Source organism: Leopardus geoffroyi, chromosome A1 (assembly GCF_018350155.1).
Source record: "Leopardus geoffroyi isolate Oge1 chromosome A1, O.geoffroyi_Oge1_pat1.0, whole genome shotgun sequence".
NCBI classification, from domain to species: domain Eukaryota; kingdom Metazoa; phylum Chordata; class Mammalia; order Carnivora; family Felidae; genus Leopardus; species Leopardus geoffroyi.
Window position 1 is genome coordinate 117,516,475 of NC_059326.1, and position 23,400 is coordinate 117,539,874.

Sequence of the window (23,400 nt, forward strand, 5' to 3'; positions counted from 1 at the left end):
AGCCTTGGGCTCACCCAAGGTCCCCGGTGGAAATGGAAGGAGACTTCTGGGTCGGGAGTGGCCCAGGGCCCCACTCAGGCAGCAGACTGCAGCTCCCAGAGTAACAACAGCTAACATTATTGAGCACCTTTAATGCAGCCCAAGCCAAGGGATGTGCATGTATTGTCCCATCAAATTCTCCTAACAGCCCTTGGTGGTAGGTACTATGATTGTACCCATTTTGTAGATGAGGACACTGAGGCACAGGAAGGACAGAAGCTTGTCCAAGGTCCTGTAGATTGTAAAAAGAGGCACCAGCCACCAGCCCAAGCAGTATGGCACCAATGCCTGTCTGAGATCTGCAGGATGTCCAGCTGTACCACTTCCTTCACCACCTTCCAGAGCCTCAGCTGCCCCATCTATAATACGGGGCCAATAACAGTTGTCACCATGTAGCGCCGTTGTTAGGAGTCAGCAAAGTATAAAAAATTAAGTTAAGAACAACTCATCCCAGACATAGTATTCCCTTTGGAGCCTTGCTCCTTGTTCCAGACATGGGGAGGTGTCCTTTCCAGCAAACTGAGCACTTGTGATGTATAGGCACTGTTCTAGGCACGGGGGATGCTAACAGTGAACAAAATGGACAAGTCCCCAGTCTGTGGAGCTGGGGACTTCAGAGAGGACAGGCAGACCACAAACAAAATAAGCACATGATAACCTATGGTAGAAATGGGAAATGCAAGGGTACCTGGGTGGCTCAGTCAGTTGAGCGTCCAACTCTTGATTTCAGCTCAGGTCATGACACCAGGGTTGTGAGATTGAGCCCCGCATCAGTCTCCATGCTGAGTATGGAGCCTGCTTCAGATTCTCTCTCTCTGTCCTTCTGCCCCTCCCACAGTGCATACCTCCCCCGCCCCACCCCACCCCACCCCCGCAGTCAAAAAAAAAAAAAAAAAAAATGGGAAATGCAATAAGACACAAGCAAGCAGCCAAGGGGGAGAGGGAGAGCTGGTGAGAAGACTGCAATGCAAATAGGATGGTCAGAGAAGGCCTCACAGAGAAAGTGACTTGGAGCAAAGACTCAAGGGAAGTGAAGCACGTATGAGAGGAAGAACATATGGAGAGGGAACAGCAGGCACAGAGTGCAGAGGCTCTGAGGTGGAACCATAGCTGGCAAGTTACAGGAAGAGCAAGCAGGCCAGAGTAAGTGCATTAGCAAAGGTAGAGCAGTAGGAATTAGAGTCACAAAGTAGTGGGAGATTGTGTAGGGCCTTGTGGGCCTTTGTAAGAACTAGCTTTTATCTGAGTGAGACAAGAATCCACCAGGGGGTTTTAGGCATGACGTGATTTATGTTTTAAAGGTATCACTCTGACTGTGGTGTTGAGAATAGACTGTAGGGGGTCGAGGACAAAAGCAGAGACGAGAGGTAGGAGGCTCTTGCAGTAATCCAGGTGAGAGCAGCTGGTGGCTTAGTTCAGGGAGGTGGCAGTGGAAGTGGTGGGAAGAGGTCTGATTCTGGATTCTGATTCTGTTGCAGAGGTAAGCCAGCAGGAAGAGCCGATGGGACCACATGTGGGGGATGTGAGAAAGATGGGAATCACAGATGACTCTGGGGTTTTGCCTTCTCCATCTCTCAGTTCCCTGAAGACGATCCCTCCCTTTAACATCCAACTCTATCCTCCTTGACCTCCTCCTGAGTCCCCTGAAACACCCTCAGCTCGTGGAGCTTTATTCACCATCCACTTCTTGCCACCCTTGTCTCCCTGCACTGCTTGGAAATTTGCCTTACAGAGCCCCAGGTTGAGGGCATAGAAGTTGACCCAGAGTATACATCTGCCTCATGCCTTCTAGGGCCCCCAAGTCCTTCCTCAGCTCAAGGGGTCCCATCGTGTCTGCTGTCCACCTGAGCAGCCCCTGAGGTCCCTGGCTCCCCCCAACTTTGGTGTTCCTTCTCTTGCTCCCTGGAACTGGTCCTGCTCCCTACCACACAGCTCTGTTCTTCCTAGTCACCCAGCTGCCTCCCATGCTTCCCCTAGATCTCAGGTGGGCACCCCACCACCACCCAGGAAGCTTGCCACTCTGGAGGAAGCCCCTTATTCTAGCCCTGATCTCTACCACAGGGGCAAGTTCATCTTGTGTGATTATTTGATGAAAGTCTGTCACCTCACCTGACTGTAACCTCCACAAGGGCAGGGGCCCACTTGTGTCCCCAGAAGCAGGCAATTCACTAAAAGAGACATTCAGTGGATTTGACACGGAGCCTTAGGCTTTTGGTAAATTAACTTTCATTGACCAAAATCTTCCAGCTGCTAGGTAAATGCCTGGCACATAGCAGGTGCTCGAGACATATTTATTAAGGGATGAATCAGTCAATGAGTCAGAGTTCGCCTGGAAGACTGTGTAATGTGACAAATTTTCTGAGCCTCAGTTTCCCCATATGTAATCACAGGAATGAGAACACCTACTTCGGGAGTTGTGAGGATTAAAAAACAGGAGACATGAGCAGTGCCTCACACTAGTAGCTGCTCAATAATTGTCCCTCCGATGCATGTTCAGACAATTACCACCTTACAACTCCCCCATGCTTCCTCTCCCCTCCCCCCATCCTGTCAGGTCCTCTCTTCCCCAGCCTCCTCCCCTCCCTAGGACTCTCAGGGGTGGAAGCACCACAGCCTCCAAACACTCCCCTTCTCCCCCAAGCTCCCCAAATTTGCCACTGGTTACATATTGATCCTGTTTAACTTTCCCAATGGATGATAAACACGAAATTAAAATGACTTCCTGGAATATTAATGTAGTAAATGGCCCTATTAAAAGAAAGAAAATACAGCTGAGAAAATTCGCTTTGATGTAGCGTTTCTGCAGGAGGCTCATTTATCTGCAGCTCAGACTCTCAAAATGAGATTCTGAAGGTTTCTCTGATGTCTCTTATTTTTCCCTCACCCAGAATTTAAACAGAAAATAGAATCACAAGCTGGTGTCATAAAAACGTGGGCCTTTTCCCTTCTCAACTAAAAAGCAAATGAAAACAGGGCCAGGTAGATGTCAGTCTCTGCAAACACTGGTCTGAGGATGACACCTGCCTTTCCAGATTTCTCCCGAATCTTGCCCACAAGAGGCTGGTCCAGGCTGCCAGGCTAACTCCTGAGGGTCATTGGGGTACTCAGAGGTCTGCACGCTGCTGCTGCTGCTGCTGAAATCAGGAAAGGGGATTGAGAACCGCAGGAGGCTATGTCCCAGTGAGGGCAGATACTCACATTTTGGTGGACTTGAAATCTTGGCTCTGTCACTTAGTAGCTATTTGTTCTTGGACACCTTTCTAAGTCTCTGTTTCCTCATCTAACAGATGTACTAACAGTCTAGTACCTAACTCACAGGGAAGTTGTAAAGGTTGACTGAGATAATGTATCTGGCATGTGGTAAGTTGCTCAGGGTTGCGCTGGTCTGTTACTGTTATTTTTTTTTCTTTTTTTTTTTTTAATGTTTGTTTATTTTTGAGAGAGAGAGAGTACAGGGGAGGGCCAGAGAGAGGGAGACAGAGGATCTGAGTCAGCACAGAGCCCAATGTGGGGATCGAATAACTCATGAGCCGTGAGATCATTACCCGAGTCGAAGTTGGGAGCTTAACCGATTGAGCCACCCAGGCGCCCCTGTCTGTTACTATTATTAAAAATAATAATTTGTGTTATTTTTGCAACCAGTCATTCAGGCCCAGGCTGAGATGCCACCTCCTCTAAGAAGTTCTTCCTCAGCTGGGTCATGTGTTTCCTTTGAGTGGCCACAGCTCTGAGCTCCCCCCATCCCAGCACTGGTTACTCCCCTGTCTTTCCCAGCAGCCTGCACCTCCACGAGGGCTGGCCTGGGTCTTGCTCATGATTATGTCCCAGGGGCATATGGTAGAACCTCAATGTTTTGGATTCAGAGCCAAGGTGCTGGTAGCTGATGTCCCTGGGCCAGCTGGTATGGTCTGCAGATTTGTCTCATGGGCACAGGGTCCTTCCATGCAGCCCTCAGAACTCAAAGCTCCCAGGTTGGAGATGGCTGTCCATCCATCTCCCCCAGATCTGGACTCCCTTGTCTACACCTTCCCTGGGTTTCATCTGGACTCTCAGGAGCCCCCTCCCTCCTCCCTGGCCTCAGGTAGGTGGCAAACACAGCAGCTCAAACCAAGGCTTCTAGGATTAACTCTTTCCCCCCTTCTCCCTTCTCCCATCGGTCCCCTCCTCCCCCCACCTGTCTCTTCTCCTCAGCAACTTGTGTTGAGAGCCTTCATCTCTTTTACTTGGATTTGGCCCTTTGGGCAGGTGGAGGGGGCTGCATGCCCTCTGCCTGGGTTGAGCTTCCTGGGATGCCCTTGGATGAGCATAGGGTGGACTCAAGACTTCCCTAATTGGCAAAAGCCATAGCTCTGCACCCACCCCCCCTACACCCCGGCACCTGACTCTTTTGGTCCTTCCTGCTGCCAGACAGACTCAGGACCCCTATGCTGAAAACAAGAGAGTAGCCCCACCCTCCTAGGCAGCCAGAGCCCTGGCACAGTGCTTCTGAACCATTCCCATTCTAGACCCAGCACACACACTCACACACATGTAGTTACACGACCAGCACTGATACTCAGTCAGACAATCCCTGTTGTCCACAGCAACAGGAGTGAAGAAAGAAAAGGAACCCCTGTGGATGAGGGGAGGGGGGGTTGGGGGGGGCTGGGGTCTGTGAAAGATCAACTTGCCTGCTGGGGGCACTGTCTTCCCCAGACCCCTCCCCAGCGAGCCCAAGGCCCCCCAGCAGGAAAATGAGAGGATGGAGCAGAGGGGTTAATTTGGAGAAAAGCAGCAGCTGCTTGAAACAGTGAGGGCGGGCCCCAGGGCAAGAGCTGCTCCTGCTGAGATAATGATTGTGAGGGATGCTGGGGTGGGGGCCACCCGCACACCACCCCCCAAGCCAGCACACCCCTGAAAGCCCTCCTGTTCAGGCAAGTTATCTGTTTGGGCATGCACGCACGCACGCATGTGCACACACACATACACACAGAAGCACCATAACCATCTGGGCCTAAGACACAGTCCCTTACATACAATTATACAAGCCCTGGCTCTCTGGGTTTGAGTATAAACCCATTCGGAGACACAAGCTGCAGGCAGCCTTGGCACTCAGCAGCCTGTAACACACACATGCACGCACACAAACACACCTACACTTCACCTTTCCAGTGTCCTTGTATCAGGTCTGACAGTATGCCAGGGTGAACCCAATCACTGTACAAGGACAGGGGATGCCTCCCTGTGAGAGTAAGCAGAGAGTTGGGGACCAGGGAGAGGAGGGGCTGGGCCCTCCTACCAGCACTCAAGGGACTGGCCAAGGCCAGGTCTCTAGATCTTCTTGGGTCTCCTTCCTCTTGGAGGCTAAACATTGTCTCATATCAAACACAAGAAAGCACAGCCAGATCCCATGTTACATATCATTTCTATATAACCATATGATCTGAGCAGCTTTGCAGTTGGCACACTGTTACATTTCGTAGATGTATAATTAAGCATTTATTACATTTGATTTCTTTGTGTGGATTCTCTTCATATTTGAGGTCATTGATGTCATTGACACTTTTCAGCAGAACCCTCAAAAGCCTCTCGGGTCCTGGGTCTTGAGCCTCTGGTGTGTGATGGGAAACAGGGCCCTGGTGAAGGGACAGTGGGCATGGAGTGGGGGGACGCCCACCCCCTCTTGTGATAGCTAGCATAGATAGACCAGGGACTCGTGGGCAGGAGACCCCCTTAGTCCAGGGCCCAGCTTGATTATCACCGGTTCCTATCTGTTAGAGCCCGAGAGAGAGCTAGGTAAGGACTTTGGAGCTGGCAGCCTCCACACTGAGGCTCACACCCTGAGGCACCACACTTTACTAACCTGCAGACTCCAGCTGCAGACTGTGCCTGGACAGCTGTGTGCAGGCACCAAGACAAACACTTAGATATGGGTCCTAAGATATACTCTTTATCAGATGTACCTCTCACCACTTGGACACCTACCCCAGTGGATATATGTTACCCCAATTCCTAGGTACACATGTGCACAGAGACTCTGACTCAGGCAGATTCATGCCAGATCCCCCCCCCCCCCAACAGACACAGAGACTTACTTGGAGTGGAACAGAAGTACTCCCTGAGCAAGGCCACCTGTGGACATGCCAGTCTGACACTTGAGTCCATTCGGTGAAATATCCAGGCAAATAATTAGAGATACCCACATTTGCCCATCCTTCCTCCCCCTTTTTCTCACAACCACCCATACATGCTCTCTGTCCTGTCATGGGAAGACAGAGCATCCCAACCCCACAGAGCCCAAGGGGACTGATTAACAGGAAATTCTACGAATGCCAATTAGAGCAAACTTTACTGAACAAATTGTTTGCAGTTGTGCCCCGGAACCATCATGAATTTTAATCTTGCATTGATTTACACTGATGGGAGGTTTACAGATGCCAGGGCCTTGTGTGCCTCCTACTCCCCAACCCCCCCCCCCCCCACCGCCCCATCTGGGAGGAGTCATCGGGCCTTAGACTCAGGAGCCTTAGGGGCAGCCTCCAGCTTCTGCTGGTCCAGAGATACCAGCCTGGAGCCAGTACCCCCACCCACCCTTGCCTGGAGAGACCCAAGATGCCCAGAAAATGGGCAGGTATTTTGGAAATGGACAGGCTAAACATATGTGGTATGGATGAAGAGGACCCTAAAATTTTAAGGACCCCTATAATCTGGGAAGGGGCTGGGGTTTCTGGAGTTTCTGAGGCTGGACACGAAAGCAAGGACATAGATATGGATATAGACACAGAAGTAGCAGAGACACAGAGATAGGCACAGATGTTGTAATAGTTCCAGTATTATCTCAACCAACATAACTTCCAATATGTATATAACTTCAGTCCAAATGACCTCTTCCTAAAGGAATTTCATTGTGTCCTACCCTGCCTTCCACTAAACCCTCCCAAGGTGTCCCATTGCTTAAAAAAAAAAAAAAAAATCCTTGGCTGAGCTGCACCTCCCATACCTGCCCCTCCGTTACCCAGATACCCACAGCCCCCATATAGGGGCCAGTGTTCCCTCCCAGCCTCAGGGCCTTTGCATATTCCATTCCTTTGTCTGGAGGAGTTGTTTTTTTTGTTTGTTTGTTTTTTTGTTTTTTTTTTATAATATATGAAATTTATTGTCAAATTGGTTTCCATAAAACACCCAGTGCTCATCCCAAAAGGTGCCCTCTGGAGGAGTTTAAGTACTTAACTTCTATTCATCTTTCTGGTCTCAGTTTAAGTGTCACTTCCTCAAGGAAGCTTCTTTGACCCTCTGTCCAGATCAACTCTCCTTACCTCGCTGCCATTAAATGCTCTCATGGCCCTTTCATCATTAGAGTATAAACTCCATGCAGACAGGGACTATATCTGGTTTTGCTTACTACTGTATCTCCTGTACCTAGCACAGGGCCTGCCCTAGTCTGTATTAATGAACTTTTGTCATAATAATGTTGTACAATAAACCACTACAAAAATCAGGGTCATACAACAGTATTTTTTGCTGGCTGACTGGATTTTGGTTGATCTTGACTAGGCTCAGGTGGGCTTTGTTTTGTATTGAGGGGCACCTGGCTGGCACTTCTTGAACTCAGGGTTGTAAGTTCAAGCCCCATGTTGGGTGGAGAGATTACTTAAAATCTTAAAAAAACAAACAACTGTGGATTGAGTACAAACCCGTCTCATATTTCTCTAACCATTGTTGGACCAGCAACTACTTCAGGGATGTTCTTCTGCAAGAGGCAGAAACGCAAGAGAGCTTGGCTAGGCACACTAGCACCCTCTTGGCCAAAGCAAGACCACGGCAAGGGTATGGATATGGTAGGGGGCCAGTTAAAACTACCACATCCTCAGTAAATATGGTGGTGTGGAACTGAGTGCTTGTTCTGTGACACGTACTTTACATGTATTAATTTATTTAATCCTTGAGTCAACCCTGTAAATCTGATTAACCCCATTAAAAAAGCCTCTAATTGAAAAAATAGAACCTGCACAAAGTAAACAATTCAAATAGTACCAGTTTTATTCAATGAAAAGTAACTGTTCTTGCTACTTCTATCCCTTGCCCTACTCCCCAGAGCTGAAACACACTTTCTGTTATTTTGTGGGCTTTCCAATATAGTCTACGCATATACAGGCACACACGTATATGAGTATCCCTTCCTAAAGATTTGTCTTGTTCTGCATCTTGGTTTCTTCTGTTCTGCACTTTAGTTTTCAATTAAATAATATATCTTGGAACTCCTTCAACGGTTGATTTGATCTACATTATTTTTTATTTATGTCCATTTTACAGATAAGGAAACTGAGGCTTAGGTGAATGAAGAAATTTGCATAAGGTATTACAGCATGACAGAGGCAGGGCTGGGATGGAAATTTAAGCCTGCCTGACTTCAGAGCCTGTGCTCATAGCTGCTCTGTTCTACTCATATGGCTGGGGGAACCCACAAAGTCCCCCACATGAGGAGGGTAAACCCAGAAAAGTCTCTGGGCTCTAGCTGGGGGCATTCTCAGGGACCAGGGATGGCAGTGGGGGCCCTAATGGTGCTGGGCCTCCCCAGAGTCAGCCAGGGAACCTACTAGCACTGGGGCTGATGAGTTGGGCCCTGGGCCTCAGTATTCCCCTCAGACCACTCACCTTTCTTGGTGCCCCAGCACTAGCCTCATCTTCCCCTTTGTTCCTCTGTACAGGAGGAAAATGCCTTAGGCCGGAAGATAGGGGGCCTGGGACCATTCTTTACTCTGCCTCTAACTTTGTGCCTTTGGGCAAGCTGCTTGCGCCTCTCTCTGTGAAAGTAGGCAGCCCTCCCACCTTCTCCTTGCAGAGGGAAGCAGGGAGACCCTACTGAAACCCAGGTCAGGATGTAGCAGGCTGACTGGAGCCTGGGTGTGGTACAGACTCCCAGTCTTGGTCAGGGGCTCTGATCCTTGTTCCTGGGCTGGGATCTTCCCATTACACCCACAGGGACACCTCAGAATCCAGTCTGTTTCTACGGAGCTAGTCTCTGGTATAATACATAACCTTGAGCAAACCTGCCACATTTCACTCCCCTGACACTTCTATGTAGATACTATCCCCGATGTATACCAAAAACAGGCTCAAAGAGGTTTAAGTGACTTACTCAGGAGCAGCAAATAGAGAAGCAAAACACTTGACTTTTCCAAGCCTCAGTTTCTTCTTCTGTAAAGTGAGTGCAGTAGTACCTATCTCTCACAGTTGTGCTGTGGATTAAACAAATGTAAGCCAACTAAATTGGCAGAACCTCAGACACAGTAGGTACTCAGAAGTGTGACTTGGCCCTCTTGAAGATGGAGACTGCACTAAAATAGTACATCATAGGGCACCTGGGTGGCTCAGTTGCTGAAGCATCCAACTTCCGCTCAGGTCACAATCCCACAGTTCCTGAGTTTGAGCCCCATGTCGGGCTCTGTACTGACAACTCAGAGCCTGGAGCCTGCCTCTGATTCTGTCTGTCTGTCTGTCTGTCTGTCTCTCTCTCTCTGCCCCTCCCCCACTCGCACTCTTTGTCTCTCAAAAATGAACAAACATTTTTTTTAAAATGTAAAAGGAGGGGCGCCTGGGTGGCTTAGTCAGTTGAGCATCCGACTTCAGCTCAGATTGTGATCTTGTGGTTCACGAGTTCAAGCCCCACGTCAGGCTTGACAGCTCAGAGTCTGGAGCCTGCTTTGGATTCTGTGTGTGTCTCTCTCTCTCTTCCCCTCCCCTACTCATACTCTGTCTCTATCAAAAATAAATAAAATATTTTTTAAAAATTTAAAAGGAAAAACAGTACGTTGGGTCACTTGGGCTGTTTTACAAAGGATGGGTGCTGGGTCCTACCCTCAGGGACTCTGATTTAAGTAGTCTGAGATACACCTGGGGTACCAGGATTCTTAAAACTCCCCAGGTGAGAGAACCTTAAGGTCCACGATATTCTAGATTCTAAATGGGCAGAGGATGGACATTGAGGGAGGCCCTCTACCTTGGTAGCTCCTGAAATAGCCTGCCCACTGTCCCGAATCCATTCTTCACTCAGCTGCCAGAGTGGTCATTAAAAACTTCAATTAGATCACTTTCCTTCAGTAACTTCCCATTCATGGCCCAGTCTCTGCTGACTGTGTCAGTGGGTCTACTTAGAGCCCTCCCTCCCCAACCTGCCCCTGGCCAATTTCCACTCAGCCTTTGCATCTTATCTGAACCAGCATTCCCACTAAGAGGCTTCCCTGGCCAGCCATCAAGAGTTGGCCTCCTTAGTTTCGCTCTTCCAGATATTGTTAAATGCATGATGGAATGAAGAAGACACTTTTCACATCATTTCTTTATTTTGTGTGTTCATCTATTTAAAGTCTGTCTCCCTCACTGGACTCTAAATTCTGTGAGGACAGTCTATTTTTGTTCACTGCTATACTCCAGTGCCTTGCATAGGGTCTGGCCCAGAGTTGGTGCTTAATAAGTATTTATTGGATGAATGGATGAATGGATGGATGGATGGATGGATGGATGGATGGATACTAGGTACCAGCTCCACAGTGTCTTAGAGGGCTGGGTGTTTTGGTATTTCTTAATTATATAAAAAATATTTGTCGGAGGCGGGCAGTGCACCTGGGTGTCTCAATCAGTCAAGCATCCAACTCTTTATTTGTTGATTTATTTTGAGAGAGAGAAAGTGAGCAGGGGAGGGGCAGAGAGAGAGCTCATGACCTGAGCCCAAAGCAAGAGTCAGACACTTAACCTACTGAGCCACCCAGGTGCCCCAAGCATCCAACTCTTGATCTCAGTTCAGGTCATGATCTCACATTCATGAGATTGAGCCCCACATCAGGCTCTTAGCTGACAGCAGGGAGCCTACTTGGGATTCTCTCTCTCCCTCTCTCTTTGCCCCTTGTCCCCACTCTGTCTCTTGTCTCTCTCAAAATAAATAAGTAAAAACTTAAAAAGTATTTGTGGGTATGTGCACATGTGTGTATAATAGCTTCCATCTAGTGAGGACCTACTATGTCTTATGTCAGCAGGAGGGTATGGAGAGAACTACAGAGCTTCCCCTCCTCTAATTCTCTTTCCCCTCTTAAGAGTTTCTCTGTTCTGTCTCTAGCTCATTGTCCTGAATTATACTGTCCCTTCTCTCCAATCTGCCTTTCGCGCTCTGGCCTATAACATTACTTCTACCTCCTTTGGGCTTCTCAGAGGGTACCTCCACACGGGTCAAAGCAGTGGGGTCCCCAGGCCTTCTCTAAAGACCCGGCTTACCAAACAGCCTTGTCAGAGCCCCAGTGGAGACTTAGGGAGAGGTTCTGTCCAGGGAGCTGGAGCAGAATGCAGCCAGCTGGCATCTCCAGGATCAGTGAGGCCTGTAGGGGAAGCTCAGGGCATTTGGGAGAGAGCAGCCAAGGGGATTGGGATGAAAGCCATGGTCTGGTGGGCCTGTGGTGGGGACAGGATGAAGACTAGGTGCCTCAAAGACCATCATCCTGGGTCTCCAGCCCCTGCGACACCCTCTGCACCCAAATCCCCACCCTGCCAAATGCCCTTGAGGAAGGACAGGGCTTTAGCTGAAACTCAAGGCGGCAGGGGCGGGGGAGGTGGGGTTGCCTGGCTGGCTCAGTCGGTGGAACATGCGACTCTTGATTTTAGGGTTGTGAGTTCAATCCCCATGTTGGGTGTAGAGATTACTTAAAAATAAAATCTTTAAAAAAAATAGAAACTTGAGGGAAGGGTAGCCTTAAAAAGGATTCTAAACCCAATTCCAATGCAGGAAGGGGATTTTCCCCACATCAATAATTATTGGACACAGCTGGGTGTCGTACAAGTCAACTGAATTCTGACACTCTTGAGCTGGAGACAGCATCCCATTCCACAGATTAAGACTTCATTCCTATAAGACTGCCATCTCCCTCACCCTGCTTCAGATGCCAATCACAAGACTAGATTGGAGGTTCCAATGACCCCATCTCTGATTAATTTGCTAGAGAGGCTCACAGAACTCAGATGAACGTTTTACTTGCTGGATTACTAGTTTTTTATAAAAGGATATCCAGTTGACCCTTGAACAATACAGGAGGTTAGGGGCACTGATCCCCTCATGCAGTAGAAAATCCTCATATAACTTTTAACTCCCCAAAAAGTTTTTTTTAATGTTTACTTATTTTTGAGAGAGAGAGAGCAGGGGAGGGACGGGGTGGGGGGGACTGAGGATCTGAAGCAGGCTTCGAGCTGACACGCAGAGAGCCCTGATGTGTGATGTGATATGCGATGTGATGGTGAGATGGAGACCTGAGCTGAAGTCAGACGCTTAACCAACTAAGCCCCCCAGGCACCCCTGACTCCCCTGAAACTTAACTAATAGCTTACTGTTAATCAGAAGCTCTGCTGATAGCATAAACAATTAACACATATATTGCATGTTGTATGTATTATGTAGTATTATATACTATATTCTTATAATAAAGTAAGCTAGAGAAAAGAAAACGTTAAGAAAATCATAAGGAAAATACAGTACTATACTGTATTTATAAAAAAAAAAAAATACACGTAGAAGTGGACCCCCACAGTTCAAAACCGTGTTGTTGGAGGGTCACCAGTAACTCAGAAACAGACAGACAGAGGAGAGGCTCCAGGCAAGGCTGCGGGTTAGGGGGAGGGGGAAGCTTCCAGGCCCCTCTTCTAGCACCTCCACTGTGTTCACCGACTAGGAAGTTCTCTGAACCCTGTCCTTTCGTGTTTTGCGGAGGCTTTATCACATGAAATCATTCTTCAGTCCCTCCCTGCTCCCCAGAGCTGTGGGTGGTTGGGGGTGGGGGAAGACCGAAAGTTCCAATCCTCCTATCACTGGATTGGTTCCCCTGGCAACCAACCCCCGAGTTTAGGTGACCGACGGACTTCCCAAAAGTCACTTCATTAACATAAGAAACAACACCTTTGTGGCATTCACCACTTAGGAAATTCCAAGGGTTAGGGGCTCCTGGCTGGCTCAGTCAGTAGAACATGTGATTCTTGATCTTAGGGTTGTGAGTTTGAGTCTCAGGTTGGGTGTAGAGATTACTTAAAAATAAAAAAATCTTAAAAAAAAAAAAAAAAAAAAGCAGTTCTAAGGGTTTTAGGAGCTCTGTGCCAGAAATGGACGAAGAGCAAATGTGTTACTATATATCACCACATCATACCGTATCATTAGCATCATCGCCCCCTCCTCCTCTTCTTCACCATCTTCATGGCTGAGCATCCCACGCATGTTACATAGATCCTCTCAAGTCATCCTCAAGCATCCACAGAAGACAGGCCCTACCATTATCCTTGAACAGACAAGGAACTAGGCTCAGAGTGCTTACATCATATGCCCAAGGTCACCGCACTGTCTTATCTCAGAGCTCAGCTCTTAAGCCCAGCACTATACTTGGTCTCCAAAAGGCTACAGCCCAGAACCATCACAAATCCCTAATCCCAAAGGACAGCCTCAAACAGGGTGGGGTCTGCATGCCTTCTTCTCAAGAAAATAATGGTAATACAGTTGAGCCCTCCATCATTTTGATAGTAGCTTTCCTTTCACGCTTAGTAAAGGTGCTGCAATTACTGTGGCCACCTCTGGCAAGAGGAAATTTAAAGAAAGACAGAATCATAGGATGTCAGGCTGGGAGAGACCTAATGCTACACCTCTCAGCTTGCAGGTTAAAAAAAAAAAAAGAAGAAAAAAAGGTCCACAGAGGCTTCCCACACCCACCTAAAGGCAGCCCCCTAAATTTGCAATTTGGGTCCTCTTGATATTTCTGCCCATGTTCTCATGCCTGAGCTGGGTCCTTTGCAACCGGCCTAGTTGCTGCTTTAGTAGATTTCCATTTTGAATTTCAGCTCTCTTACCCGCAAGCCCCTGGGAGCCTCCTGCTTCCTCTCATTTCTTGTGTCTTTAAAGAAAACTCTCCTTGCCTGGGCTCCCTCCCATTGGATTTTGTCCTTTGGAGATGGGCCTATCTCCCTCCCTCCCTCCCTCTCCTCCTTCCTCTCTCCCTCTTCCCACCCAGACATCTTCCTCTTCCTTATTCAGAAGGGGGAACAAGACCTTCAGGGGCCTCCAGCCCAACAGTAGCCACCTGCCCGTCCCCCACCCAGTCTTCGGAGCGAGGGTGTGGGGGTTCTCCGGCTGCACTGCGGTGCCTCTAGCTACAGCTTCTCCCCCTCTCTCAGAGTTGCTGGAAGATTATTAGATAATTTTCAAATTTGTAAAGCGCCTTAAGCTCCTCGGAGGAAAGGTGGTATATGAGTGTAATAACAATAACAATCCTATCTGTCAGAGCCATTGAGAAAATGAATCTTGTTATCCTCGGGAACCAGCGGTAGGAACCTCAGCAAGAAACATGAAAATAAAGCGTGGAGTGCAGTCTCCTGACCAATCAGAGAAGAGGAAAGTGCCACCGCAGGCCAGGGTGGCATTTGAGATCCCCCCCTTCCCCCAGCTCGGTGCTGGTGGAAAGGGGCTCTCAGAAAGTTATCCAAATTGCCTCTGATGCTTCACCAATTAAAATGACTTTAGGACAAGTTGAAATCAACTTAGGGAGCAAAGCATTCTGATTTCTGAAACCCTCCAAAGGCAGCGGGGAAGGCAAATGTCTGAGCAGGTTGTCACTCACTCAGGAGTAATGATGGGAAAATCCATCACAGTAACGTGATTGAGTTTGGTGAATTAGTAAGGATGTTTACACTGTGCGCTCGAAGCCCGAGTGGGGCCGGCTGGGCAGTCGGGGTTTTTGACATGTGTGGCAGCTTCACTCCTAATGAGGTTCTCGACTCACCGCTCACCCTGGCTGGACTCACTGTCGCTGACTTCAAGTTGGTCTGTCTCACTGTTGAGGCAAGTGGCTGAAGGCAGGGATGGGCTCTGGAGTCAGACAGGATGGCCTTTAAGTACTGGCTTTATTATCACCAGCCCTGTGACCTCAGGCAGAGCCCTCCACTTCTCCAAGCCTCAGCTTTCCCATCTGTGAAATCTGTGAGATCATAGCACCTAATTCATAATGCTACCGAAAGGGGAGAAATGAGATGAGCTATCTATTAACTTTTTTGTCCACCTCCCCAAGCTCAGCCTGGTCAGAGAGAAAGGAAAGTTGCTTTGATGTCCTCTCACCTAGACTATTCATTCCCCTGAGAAGCAAGAGGAGTCAAGGAAGATAGAGTCATAACGTGCTCTTCAAGTCCTGATGCTGCATCCCCACTGCTGTGTGATCTCAAACAAGTCACTCAACCTCTCTGAGCCTTGGTTTCCTCATCTGTAAAATGGAGCTAATAATACCACCTCTGTTACTGAACAGAATTTCCAAAGTCCCAAGCAGATGTTGTCAGTATGCAAGGGAAGACAAAATATGGGGAGGGAGGGTGAGAACAGGTTGCCCTACCTGGTCACCATGGCTGCCTGATGGAGGAAGGAGATTCAGAGGATAACAGAGATTGGATACGGAGATTGTGAAACCCAGGATAGGAAACAAAAGGGCCCAACTCAGGGAGCCTTGCTGGGAAGGGCCCCTGGAATTCATGGACCACGCTTGCTGAGAACCCACCAGAAGAAATGACACAGTACTGCAGTATGAAGGACTCAGGTCAGACTGTAAACAGACTTCCAGCCAGTCAGGCAACAACAAGGCCACTCCCTCCTGGGGTCTTTGGCTATGCCTGAGCAAAATCTCCCCGGTGGAGAGGCTAAGCCTGACTGCAGGAAGCAATGCAGAAGGATGGACAGGGCAACCCCGAAGATGCTTCTGCAGGGCCAGAGAAGGAGGCCACAGTAGTCTGGCAGATCCTCCCCGGGGTTCTCTTTCAAGCCTTGTCCTCTGGAGGCCTTTCAGAACCTATCCTGACCTTGAAGGGAAGTCACTGGGCCTGTTCTGGAGCAGGGGCCACGTCCTCACAGACATGCCCAGGTCAGCGTCAGGCCACAACTCTATTATTTAAGGATTCCATAAAAGAGCAAACCTCCGGGCCTGGAAGAATGGCCGGGATCCTGACTCTTCCTGCACAGGAAATGCAGCGGCTGTCCCGGAGCCCTGGCTTGACCTGCTGAGGACTCAGAGCCCCTGCAGATTCCCAGCCTGAAGGGGCTCCACTGTGGCTGAGATGATGACACCTGGGCCGAACTGGGCTCCTCCCTTCCGGACTGAGCTGAGACCTACCACCAGACCAACTGCTTGTGGACTCTGCAGTGATTTTATTGTGATTTCCTAGTTGTCGCAGTTAGTAGCATTAGTTTGTTAATTACTGTATATTTTGAAAGTAAGAGAAAAGGGAATTCCCACCGGAGATTTGTTCTTGGCTGAAACAATGTGATGTGAGGGAAGGGAGAGTTTGCACAGGGCGGGAAGGGGGGGGTAGTAATAAGCTTGCTCTGCTGGTTTCTGCTCCTCTTGACAGGGCCTGGGGCCAGAGATGGGGCTGCTTGGAGAGGCAGGGGCCCTGGCAGAGCCAAGCCCCTCCCTCCTCTGCAGCACCACTTCTCAGTCCCCAAACCTCTGCGGCAGCCCCCTGCCACCACCACCCCCCCCAACCCCTGCACTATTATCAGAGTGAGGCATCAGGCCTAAGGGGTTTGGAGCTGCAGGAAGGGCTCTGAGGCTGAAGGAACCAGACCTAAGTGAAATAAGACACTGAGGAAACCGGCCTGTGACAGAGGGCAGTTGATTGAATAGGATGGAGTTTTTCATTAGGAAACGAAGCTGGAATTTGGGGAGAGGCTCTTGCATTTAAATTCAGCAAGAGACTACATCCCTAGAGGGAGAATGGGGGAGTAGCAACTGAGGTTGTGCACAGAGACCTGGCTGGGGAGGCCACAGGGCCTGATTCTCGGCCCTCACTCTGCTGGCCACATGGGAGCATGGCAGGCCCTGGCCGCCCAGAGGAAAGGTGCCTTTTGATAATCTGTCCAACAGGAGGGGTTCACTGTGTGCTGTGGGGCCCTGCGTGTTCAAGCTCCCCTCATTCCCCAGAGTCATAGAAAACGGAAGCTGGGATGGGGCCAGGGACCCAGGAGGAGTTGGGGGCAGAGGATGGAGAGAAGCCGTTGGGGGGGGGGGGGAGGAGAGAGAGAGAGAGAGAGAGAGGAAGGGAGGGAGGGAGGGAGACTGAAGACAGAGAAGGGTGGAGGATGAGAAGGAAGTTCGTGCAATCTAGAGGAGGTGATTAAAATCCTGGAAGAAAATGTGATGGAGAGACTTTCTATCTTCCTATTGAGACATTTAACCTAAAAGAAATGAGTTAAATAATTTATACAGAGAACGGGTGAAATTTGCTTTGATCAAATTAAAAAATATGACTCTGGAAATAAAGTGTCCGCCGCGTCCTTTCCAGGCGGCAGAAAGAGCTGCCGAGAAACAAAATGACAAAGACATAAAAATAACTAACCCTAACCCGGCGAATATTAGTACCATATTTTTTGGGAGATTACATGGCGTCACTGTGGGCCACGCAGAGAAATCCTCTCTAAGCACCAACAGGAGAGGTTTTGCTCATTGAGGAAGCCCCATAAAAACAGAAAATGGATAAAATTTTCCTTTGCAAAAACTACCCTACTTCACTCAGGGGTTGGCCCAGAAACCACAAGGGATCAAGTTAAATTTCCCATTCGTGCATTTCAAAAAAGGAAGAAAGCTGCTCACCTACCCCTCTCAAACTCGGTATTTCTTAAAGCCGATTCCTGTTCCTCTCTCATTTACACTCTCCACACACATTGCTGTAAAGAAGCATCACAGTCTGGGGCACCTGGATGGTTCATTCAGTACAGCATGTGACTCTTGATGTTGGGGTTGTGAGTTCGAGCCCCAAGTTGGATGTAGAGTTCACTTAAAATAACAAAGCAATAGAGAGAGGAAGGAAGGAAGGAAGGAAGGAAGGAAGGAAGGAAGGAAGGAAGGAAGGAAGGAAGGGGAGGGAATAAGGAAGGAAGGGGCATCACAGTCAAGCTCCAAGACTCCTGAGCAAGGGGTTACCATGAATACTATTGACTTACCAGCTCTGAGCTTCAGTTTACCACTCTTTAAAATGGGGCCAACACCCTCTGTGCAGCATTGTAGTGAGGATTAAGGGGATGTTAGAGCCTGGTGCACACCTGAGCTGACAGTAAGTGTTAGGGACCATCTCTTCTACCTTGACCTGAAGAAATGTCCATCATGTACAAACAGAGCCTCCAGGAATCCTCCACCTGATCTCTGCCTCTACCTGGAAAGTCCACCGTGGGACACTGTTAGTCGAATCCTGGACAGAGAGTTTAGGTTCGGGGACACCAGTCCCTCTGACTTTGGGGTTCCAGTGGACGAAGAAGACACTTTTAGTTCCAAATAGCTGGGGAGAACGTCTCAGGTTAACCCTCCAGGGCTGTAGTCTCCAGCTGAATTTAAACACTTCAGTATCAGGCTCAAATTCTGGCATTACCTCTTAGCTGTGTGATCATGGCCAAGTTAACTTAATACCTCCAAGTCTGTCTCTTAATCTGCAAAATGGGAATAATTTAGAATGGACCTCGTAGGATTAAATGAGATAAGGGATATATACAGCATGCCTAGTGTGTAGTAAAATTAAGTAAATGATGACAGATCTTATTTTTTACAATGACCTTGGAGAGACATTCAAGATCAGAGTGAGTTTTCTTCCCATGCCCTCAGTTATGGGAGGAGGGAGGAGAATCAAACTGACCTCTGTTTCGGTTACAGTACAAAAAGGGCTGTGGCCAGCTTTGGGGCCACCTTTTTTTCCCCTTAATTTATTTTTGAGAGACAGAGAGAGTGGGGGAGGGGCAGAGAGAGGGAGACAGAGGATCTGAAGCAGGCTCCGCCCTGACAGCAGAGAGCCCAATGCGGAGCTCCAACTTGGGAACCGGCACCTTGAGATCATGACCTGAGCCAAAGTCGGAAGCCTAACTGACTGAGCCACCCAAGCGCCCCTTTGGGGACACCTAGAATAGGTCTCTGACATGAGGGAACCAGGATGAAGAGGGAACTCAGCCCACTGGTACATGAGAGCTGGAGGAATGTTCAGCCAATGAGATTGGGGGTGTCTGGGCATTGGAATGGCAGGCTTCAGATTCCTGAAAGCCTGTCACTTGCCAGAGGGGGATTGAGAGTGAAATGGGCTCTTCCTGAAGACTCTCTTGAGTATTAGGAGCTTTGCAGCAATAAAAGAGGCTGCCTCCCAAGGAAGTGAGTTCCCTGTCTCTAAGAGGAGTGTACAGAGCCTGGAGGTAATACAGAGAGGCAATGAACATCCCTCAGGACCACATTGGATGTCCCCTGTGCAGCTCTCAGGGTGTGTCAAGAGGTCTCAGGATCAGAACCTGCCTAGTCTGTGTTAAGGAGTCTGGCAGGGGGCGGGGTGGGTGGGCATGTCTTGAGGGTTTCTGCCCCATCCTTTTTTTCTGTGCTCCTTTTCCTTCTCTGAGTTCCGTTCCCCTCTCCCCACCCCCACCTCTCAGAGGACCCCTGAGAAAACCAAAGACCATATGGGAATACACTCCTTGCATATTGTGGATCCGTTCAACTAAATGGTGTGAAGGTAAAGGAGGGAAAGGCAGGTGATGTATGTGAGAAAGAGAGAGGGAGTAGGAGAGGGAAAGAGGGAGAAGAGAAAGGAAGAGGAGGAGACAGAGAAAACAGAGCAATACATAAAGAGAGGGAGAAGCAAGATAAACCAAAAAAGAAAAGTCAGAGAAAAATGCTGAGAGGGAGACAAAAAAAGGGAGACAGAGGAGATTCAGAGAGAGAAGGCAAGACAGAGAGTGGAGGCCGGGCCCCCACCTGCAGCTGAGCTCCTCTCTCCTGGCTGTGACGCCGGCTGGTGGCTGGCGGTGGGTGCGTGGGTGGGCCCCGGGCACACGCATGTGCGCACACGGGCCTGGCCGCTGAGCCACCCTGTGTCAGTGCAAGCGTGTCAGCCCCAGGATGGGGATGAGCCGGCTTTTATCTCCTCCGGCTGCACAGGATTTACAAGCTTTTGAAATGCAGGATTAATAAGAAGAGGCCGGTGTTTTAATCTATAATGGAACAGAAAGTATCATTATTGTTAAATAATGCACAGCCTGTCGTTTATTAAGAATTAATGGCTTATCGAGTGCTCAGGTTGCTGCAGCCGCCTCTGCCCTCCCAGGCCTGGGCTCCTAGCCGCTGGCCTGGCCGCACCTCCCAGAGTCCTACTAGCCACAAGCAGGCTGGAGGGGCAGCAGCCCATCGACATAGGTCTGGAAGTCTCTATGCTCTCATCCCCAGATCTGGCCTCTCTCAGTGGCCTTCCCTCCCTTGGCTGTAGAGTAAGGGGAGATACGAGGGGCAGAGCCCTTCTCATGCCCTCCGCCTGGATACATCTCTCCCTTCTGAGGAGACATTAAAAAAAAGTGTCCTGACCCATTCTACCTCTTCTTCTAGGCCTATGCAAAATCGGTTTTCCCCTGTCACACCGAGTCCTCTGGCAGTGGTGACCATGCAGACGCTAGGGAGGCAGTGCCTCCCCTCTGGGCCCTGGAGGAAGGCATCACACATTTCCCAGGAGAAACAGAAGCATCTAGGGAGGCACCCTGGCTCCGGGCACAGGGAACAGCATTTCTGGATAACTTGATCTGTATCAGTTACCTCACAGACATCCTCTCCTTCTAATCTCCATCACCACCCTAGGCAGCATTGCTTTCTCCATTTTATAGATGGAACACTGAGGCTTGGGGAAGTTAAGTACTGAAAGCCACACCACAGATGGCAGAGTCATTTTCATGCCAGACCTCAGATACCAGCTGTGGGCTCCCCCCTTGTCTCACAATGGGTGACCTCAGGGGTGACACCGAAAGAACCACTGTGGGGTCTGTGTGTCTGTTGCAGGGATGGAGCTGTGATACCAGTGATGCCCCAAGCAGCAGCAAAGCCAGCATCTCCACCAGCTGGGAAAGCTGACTCAAGGAGCCAGTGAGTGCCTGGGTCAGGGATGGCAGCCAAGGAGAGCCTGACATCCGACCCGGCATCACAGCCAGACTCCATCCTGGAGCCCCTGTGACTGGGAACTCCTTGTCCTCCCCTGCTACCCATCTGTATGGTTTGGGTCTCTGGCCAGAAATGCCCATGTCTGGACACCAAAGCTGACCAGGTCTTCACCATATCTGAGGCAACGATCAGAGCTGTGTGACCTTGGGCAAGTCACTCTACCTCTCTGAACCTTTGTCAAATGGTAATTTTGCCTGCCTCAAAGAATTATCCGAAGTAGTAAATGAGAAGCAGTCAGTGTTGATATTGGCAGCTGAGAGTGGCATTGGTACCAGGTCACGGATTCCAGGGCAAAGCACACTCCCAGCACCCACAGCCCACCAGTCCCTACTCCAGCCACTCATTCCACATGCAAGTTGTGAGCGTCAGCTGTGTAACAAGTCTCCACTTGCTGCACACCCACTCTGGCTAGGCTCTGTGTGGGACATAAGTGGTGAGCAAACCAGAGGCAGTGCTTGTCCCTACACCCTCCTGACCTCACCCTTCACACTCCATTCTTGGTCACCTAATTGTCAGCTCCCATCCCAGTCTCTGATGGCCACCTGTCATCAGCAACCCCACCTGCACCCTCCACCAGCTCCCCTCTGTCCCCATCCTGGCCTCCTTTCTGTCTTCAGGATCTGCCATACCCCATCCCCAACTCCATCCACCTTCTTCCTTCCTCCCCTGGTCTCACTCCAACCCATTCCTCATTCTCTTCATCTTTTTCTCCCTTCCAGAGCCCGACTTCCCTCCCGCCTCATCCGCATCTCACCGGATCTCTTTCCTGATTCCCGTTCCAATCTTTCACTGCCATTTATCTCCTTCACCCCACCCCCATCTCTCCCCTTTCCCACCCCCAGCTCCAGGATTCCTCCCATTCCGTTTATGGGGTGCAGGTGTCCTGATGCTGTCAGGGACACTGCCCCCAGAGGCCTATGCAGGATGGTGCACTCCAGGGGCCAACCCCCCCAGCCACGGCCAGTGCAGCCCCAGAACCTGCCACGGGTAGAGTTGCCTCCGTCGGCTGGAGTTGGGAGGGTGCTGACTGGGCAGCGGGCCAGCGCCTCGCTCCCCACCCCCACCCTTCCCTCCCTCCTCTGGGCAGGCCACCACGCTGGGACCTCGGCCCACAGCCCGGCTCCTCACGCGGCTCCTGTTTTATTAACCTGCCTGTCGCTGCTCTCGCCACTGAATAGGGCCTGTGGGGGGGGCCGGCAAGGGGGGCCTTGGGCTTTGCTGGGATCACCATGGAAACAGCAGCCTCGGCCAATCAGTGGGCCGGCAGCGCCGAGTGCAGCAGGCAGCTCAGTCTCCGAAGCCTCGTGCAGCCCGCGGGCTGACTCCTGCCTGACAGGCCCTCGCAGCCCCTGCCGTGGGAGGGAATAAAAGGGGGGCACGACCCGGGTGGATGGGGCACAGGCCGCGGAGTGGTGGGAGTGGGAGGCCAGAGGGTGCAGAGGGCCGGACTCGGTAAAGGGGGGAGATGAAGAAGGGAATCAGAGGCTGGGGATGGGGAGGAGATTTGCAGGTTTGACACCAGGAGCGTGGGGAAGAGGACCGAGTCTCTCCCCAGCTGCAGTTCTTGGTACGAACCAAGCTTCTCAGCCTCAGCACTGTGGGCATTTGGGACAAGGCCATTCTTTGCTGTGGGGGCACATCCTGCACATCACGGGATGTTTAGGAGCATCCCTGGCCTCTACCCATCCCTGGCCCCTACCCATGAGAAGCTAGTGGTACCGTCCTATCACCCGGTCTCCATAACCAGTCTCCAGACAGTGCCAAATGTCCCGTGGGGGGCAAAACCGCCCCCAGCTGAGCTAAGCCTTCCCAGGGCAGTGGTCACTATTCCTGCCACTTGCTTTCTCTGAGCCGGCTTTCTTAACGCCAAGAAGGTAGGAAGAGGAAGAGGCAAATAGTCCAAGTGAGACAGAAAGGAAGAGGAGGAGGGGCAGGAGGAGGGAGCCCAGGGCAGGGCTCCTGGTAGGTGGGAGAGCCTTTGGAAATAGGGATGTAGGAGACAGGTGCCCTGAGGGAGACCCGGGGCTGCCAATTTATGCTGCAAGGATTAAATAAAATAAAGTAAGAACTCTAAATGCCTTCCCTCATCGAGTTTCCTTCTGCCTGGTACACCCTCCCTGGTCTTCCCAGCAAAAGAAATCCTACCCTTCCTTCAGACTCACATTAGGCGCCACATCCAAGAAGCCCTCCCTGATTCTCTCACCAGATTGATTTGTCTTTTTTCCAAGACTCCTTGCCACTTGGCCTCTAGCTCCGCACTAGCACTCTACATGGTTCACTTTAATAACTGTAACTGCCTTTACTGAGGGTTTCCCATGGGCCACCTGCTGCACTAAAGGCTTTATGTCCATTTTCTCATTTAGTCCTCCCCACAGCTCCA

The 23,400-nt window shown here is 50.1% G+C and overlaps 1 long non-coding RNA gene across 2 annotated transcripts in view; it reads left to right on the forward strand.

Annotated features, from left to right (window-relative positions):
* Positions 1 to 16,311, forward strand: part of LOC123605246 — a 117,377-nt gene extending 101,066 nt beyond the window's left edge. For both annotated transcript variants that reach the window (XR_006715686.1, XR_006715685.1), the window contains one exon: positions 15,099 to 16,311. This is a non-coding gene — a long non-coding RNA (uncharacterized LOC123605246). The remainder of the gene's footprint in view (positions 1 to 15,098) is intronic.
* Positions 16,312 to 23,400: the final 7,089 nt, after the last annotated feature.